This window comes from Struthio camelus, chromosome 9, assembly GCF_040807025.1.
Source record: "Struthio camelus isolate bStrCam1 chromosome 9, bStrCam1.hap1, whole genome shotgun sequence".
Classification (NCBI taxonomy): Eukaryota; Metazoa; Chordata; class Aves; order Struthioniformes; family Struthionidae; genus Struthio; species Struthio camelus.
This window is the reverse complement of record NC_090950.1, coordinates 30,643,800-30,650,077: the sequence shown is the minus strand read 5'-3', so window position 1 is coordinate 30,650,077 and position 6,278 is coordinate 30,643,800.

Below are 6,278 nucleotides of genomic sequence, written 5' to 3'. Positions count from 1 at the left end.
TGGAAGATAGCAGGCGAGATCTCAACTATACGCTGTTTGGTAAATGTTTTGCAGGAATGCTGATTTGAAACGTGCAAATAACATTCCAGGCTGTTGTTTTACTTGATGCGCAGAAAGATTTGCCTACAAATACGGAACTGCAGCTGATTATTTCAGGGATAAATAATTTGCATTAGGAAAGAGATGGCCTGCATAAACTGGCTACTGTTATATTTGACATGTTTTTTGCAGTTTGTGATGAGAGAAGTGAGGCCACCTGAAAGGACAGTGGAAAAGTCGCTATGTAGAAACTGGTGCAAAATGAAAGCTTGAAATTTTGACTGTCATACATGCAATATCATAGCAGTTCACAAATGTTAGAGAGGAGCGCTGCAATTCTTGGGAGACTCCATAAACCCTTAGTTTGAGAAATAAGGTCATTAACTAGGGTTTTGCGTTGGTTTCCTAGACAGTGTGGATGTGTTACTGAAGCGTTGCCGTGTTCAGTTTGTGAAATTGTTGGGTCTCCTAAAGTCACTGAATCTCTACGTGGTTTCTGTGTTATTTTATGCGTAGGATCACTATTTGCGGATGGTTATTGTATTTGTCAATATAGTAATGTTTGGTCAACATTGTACAAAGCCAGCGACCTTAGTGAATCAGTTAGATATTCAGCTGGTGAGAGTCTTTCAAAAGTGCTCTTTCAAAATTTCATTGCTCTACAAGCAGCTTTGGTACGTGCACAGTCATATACTGTCGGCCTTTTTTTCTGTGCACATCTGCGTCTGGATCTGCTGCTCTGGCAGTGTAGAGATGGTCTCGGAAGGAGAATCTGTCCTGCTGTCTTCAGATTGCAATGCAGAGCTTCCATGTGGAAAACCTATTTCAGAGGGCATCAGCTCCGAGTTTGCCGTGAGTGGCTTAGGATAGCACTGTTCAGCCTGATCTATTTTATTCTGTGCATTTACGTGCATAGATGGCTATGTCATGCTTCAGCGGTTACAGAGGATGTTTCCTACGATTCAGGATGGCATTTTCTCTACCTTCTCATCCTCTAGCGCGCAAGCCCCCATCTCCCTGTTCCAGCAGGTGCTGGCTCTGCTTATTTGCTGTGCAAAGGGAGGATATTTCACACTGGATCTTGCTATGGTGTGGGGCAGTGTTCTTTGTCACCAACATCCAGAAACTTAAAAGTAGAGTGCCATTGAAGAATTCTGATAAAATCGTCAGTACTGGAAGTGGACATTTATTTCAACCCCACGCCCCCCACCCCGTGTCTATGCACACTGTAAGTTGGGGGTAGCTGGTACTGTTAATGAGCCTTTTCTGGTGGAGGAATTGTTATGGGTCAGTTACCAGGTCAGTGGGGTTCATGCCTCTGACACGTATGTCAGTAGTACTTGAACCCACGCCAACTGAAATAATCTGGCTCAGAAATTTATTTTTCTGGGTATTCAGCTTTTTCACACTACAGAAGCGATGGTCAGAGCCCTAGACTGGAAAAGTCAGCAGAATGTTTTAGACGAACCTGTTTAGCAGGATGCCGAGGCATTGTGAGAAGCTCTTCACCTCGGCTTCAGTCAATGCTGCTTGATCTTTGGTGGCATATCCTAAGGTATTTCTCTAAGAAGTTCTATTCAGGGTGTCTACTTCCAAACCCTTAACCTTTCACCGTGTATATTTTTAATAACAAAGCTGGAAAGTGAGGGGATCTTTTTCGTATAAAGGTCACAAATCAATGTTTTATTTTAACAGATTTGTCATTCCTTTCTTGAGATTTTATTTAACAAAAGTCATTGCTAGTCTAGCAGTTTATAAGAAGGAAAGAACCAAGGCAGTGAAATTAGAGCACGTATTGCCAAACGACTCTTTAATTAGGAAGTAAATGTTTTTTCCGTTATTATAACCTCTGGCATTCATAGCTGGTGAACAGCGAAGGGAAAGTGGCATATGGAGAAGAACGTGGCATTCATGAGAGGTAAGATTTAAGTGTCCAGTCAAAACAAGTCACGATGATAAGGTTAGCATATGCCTTTCCTTCCTCCCTTTCTCTCCCTCCTTTCCCCCTTTCCTCTCCCCCCCTGGGAAAACAGCATGCTTCTGAGATGAAGAGCCATAAGGTATTAATAAACAACACAGGCCTGATTTCAGCATATTAAAAAGTGTTCAGTCAGATAATTACCCTTAATTATTAATTCTTTTTCATGATCAGCTTAGGTGGCAATGGTGCAGAAAAAGTAAATCGTTTGGTATTTGCAATCTGCCTTATACTTGCAGCCTGTTCAGCACCTAGTGATTCAGCTATTCTGTGTTTACCAAGGACTGGTAGAAATGACAAAACAGCTGTTTTTGTAAAATTGCTTACCTTCGTCTAACTTTCTAGTCACTTTTCTTAATGTACAATCAGACTTGATACACCCTGGAGACATAAGTCTCTTAAAAACCCCTATGCTCTGATACGCTATCTGAATTTTACTGCAACTTTACCAGTAAATTGCAATCTGCTTTTTTATTTTCATTTTAAGATATAGCAGACCAATTGCTTAGTAAATTTCTGCAGTTCTAAGAAAGTGCAGATTAGTTTTAAATAAATGATTCTGCAATGCCTGATGTACAATAGTGTACCAGCAGGTGAGTGTGCATCAGGATCATTATTAAAGTAATTTTCATGCTTGGAAATCTACCTTGCTCTTAGAGGTAGATGTAACTTACTGTCTTCTATTTGCCAAAGTTTCTACACACCTTCCTTGATATTTTTTTATTATTGTTATTTTTTTCCCTTCTCTCCATCCTCCAGGGATTTTTCATCCCTGCTTTGCCTTTGGAGCTGTGGTTCTGAACCTACCTAAGCTCTCTTGGGCACCGTTGTTTGCTTTGGTCACACTGACACCGAGACTGCCTCGGTTCCAAAGGCTTGTGTTTCATTTGCAGCCTCGGCTCTTTACAGGTTTTATGCCACAGTGATCACCTGGGAGCTCCCCTGGCTTTAGCAGAGCTGCCCAACGCCCTTTTTCAATGAAACCACAGTGGCAAAGCATTTTCATTGGGGTGTTTTATGTTGTATAAGATGCTCAGAGATACTGAGTCACATTTTGCCTGCTTTTGCCTAATGCCCTAGTGGAGAGCTTGGAATTTTTTTTTAGTTTTTTAGCCTTTCCTCCAGTTTTTTTTTTTAACAGGCCTTTGTTTTGATTAGAGCACCCCAAATGTATCAATCAGTTTTATTCATGCTAATGCTTCACTAGTACAAAGTGATGGGCTTTTGCTAAAGTTTGAGGGTGACTTAGATTTTGAAAATGTGACAAAATCTTAATTTATATGATTTTTCTATGGGTTTGGATTTCATCTGAAGACTTGAGGTTTGTGTACAGAATTTATTGTTCAGTTTAGGCCCTGATTCCACAAAGAGTATTATGTATGTTTAAAAATAAGTATGTGAACTTTGGTGCTGAGCTGATTCCTTTTAGATGCACATGCATGTTGGCGGAGTGGAGATGTTCAGATGCTTTTCCTTACCAGTTTTGAAGTACTTTAAAGCTGAATCAATGAAGTTTTAAAGTGTCTGCTCTCAACTATAGTGTGCTAAATTTGCATTTTTAACAACTTTTCTAAAAATTCTTCCTTTCTTTTCTCTTCTGCCAGCCTCTAGATATTACTGAATCGGAGATTCAAATTGCTATCATAATGTTTGTTCTCCTCCTCTCCCACTTCAGGCCTGCCTGTCCTCATTCCCCTTTCCTCCCTCACTGGCTGCACGTGTCAGGGAGTTGGTACGGCTGCTTCCTGGAGATTCTGTTGTCACTGAACCATGTGGGTAAAATCAGCCAAAACATTTGTAAGTTGATTTAAAAAAAAAAAAAAAAAAAAAAAAAAAGACATTCAATCATATGAGTGAGGATTTGCATGGATGATGAGGGCAACTGCTTAAGCAACTTCCCCCTCCTTTCTTTTTAAAAGCAAGCAGCTTCTGAAAAATGGGAAATGAGTATATGCCAGGATCCTACTAAAGCTGGAAAACTCTTTGTAGATTTGCAAAGCCAACATTTTTCCCAAACTTGGAGTTCATCCTTTACTTACCAGAAAAAGATTCAGAAAGAAATTCTCCTCGCTTTTCTCCAGCAACATTTCAGCAGTGAAAGGTATGCTGCATTGTTGCCTTGTGTTCTGTTCTCTGGAAGTGCAGCAGCAATGTGCAGCGCGCCCAGAGGGAGAGCTGGGTTGGGATTTCTGTTCCCAGATGTACGTGAGGAGTGGCACCGCGGGACGGGGCTGGGGTGGTCCTGCTCTCTTCTGCTTGTTTGGAGGCCTTGGACTACACTAAACTGGGAGCGAACAGCCGTGGCTGGAACTAGCTAGCAAACTAGCTACCAAAGGCAGTGGGTTGTGTAACCATGCTCTGAGGGATGGGGGAATTAATTAACATGCCAGCATTAATGAAGTAGGCTGATGATAGTGGACCTGTTTTATAGAATAGTTTATAAGTGGTTGTCTTAATGATAAGCTCTTCATGGCAGGAATTAGTTCTTATTCTATTTGAAAAGTGGAGCCCACTCTTAGTTTACCCTCAGATATTCCTGTAATTACCATAATATAGAGATGGCTGCATTAGAAATAATTATGGAGTTATCGAATTATAACTGTGTACTACTGTATAATAACTGCATAGAACTGTTGTAGAGGAAGCATAAAATGTGCACAAATTTTTTCAATCCTTTGAAGTTCTGAGGTGTATATTTTAAAATTTACTTATAAAGGGGTATTGTTGAGAAGACACTTTTTTGTTGATGATGGTCATTTAGCCATAACTGCAATAAGACATTGTCCTCACAGGAGGCTTCTTGGCTATTTTTCATGATGTTTCAAATCTTATTTTACATGCTTTGCATTTCACTTTTTCTTCTCTTTTTTCTTTTGATTCTTTATTCCTCTTTTCTTAAAAAAAAAAAAAAATCCTATTTTACAGCAACAGCCATCTGACAAAACAAAGTACATGGTGCATCAAAGATGTAGGTTGTCCCTTCAGTTTTAAAAATCAAGGGAAAAGCAGAATTATTTTATTTCTTTCCTCTCTTCCTTGTCTGCTTAACTGAGATGAGATCAAACAATCCTGGTTTTTGAGTGACAGATTAAGCTACATGACAGTGTTCCAGCATCCCAGCTGTAGAAACTGAATCAACGGTTTCAGAGGCTATTTAATTATGTCAGCACTCAGCACATTTAAAAATGCTCCAGATGTGCTCTTGCAATAGGATTGCTTGCAGAATCAGCTTTAAATTATGTTCCTTTCGGAAGCCAAATACTTCTGCTGGTATAGCTTCTAGCAGCATAACTGAAAATGAAAGCTGTTTTCACAAACTATGGAGAAAACAGTGGATTTCAGATACCAGTTGAACAATCATATTTTTTCCTTTTCCATCCGGTAGGATAATCACAACCCGTGCATGTGTAGAACTGCCATTTCCATTTATATTATCCAAAAAAATATGACAAATACAGCATCTCACAGTATTCTGGAGGAGTTCTGTGAAGCATGTTTAGTTAACAAGAGAATTATACTTGCCAGGGCTGAGCATCTCATGAAGCTGAGGTGTACGTATCTATTTTTTTATTAGTCTAAACTATGCTATGAATAGTAGATTCTGGGAAACAGGCTTTTGGGGGATTGGCCGGATTTTAACCTTTGAATTTTCTGGCCTTTCAGAGCTTCATGTCGACTTTGTTGTGCCTAGAATCAGGCCCTATGGTGCTTGTCCTCCAGCTTTTTGAAAGCAAATTGCTGCCTCGTAGCTTAGTGCAGCAGAAAATGTTCCCTGCGTGCAATTCTGCTCTAATTTTTGTATCTGCTAATGGGAGAGCTGATCTTTTTATTTGCAGCAGCAACTTCCAGCAAGCTGACAGGCAAAGACTGTTTTGGAGCCAGAACTTAAAGGTCATCATGGTCATCTCTATCATCACTTTTCATATGGGGTTAGAGAGTAGTAAAAGCAAGTATTTTGTAAGCACTGCCAGAAAGCAGACTGCATGTTGCTTGACACATTGAGAAATACAATCCTGACTTAACTTTATACAGTGGCTTAAAGCTTGAGGAAGTGGAAAAATATGTTGTTGTTAAGTAAAATTGCTAGCATTATTAAATTACACAAATAAACAGTAAAGACAGTCATATGTGTGCTTTGGGCACTGCATAAAACCAAACTCTAGTGTTTAGGGTATTTCCTAGACCTTGTGCTAATGAAGAGTTTCCAGATAGCTTGTGAATGCCAATCTTCACGTTTCCTGGCCTGACTGCTCCCTGTCAA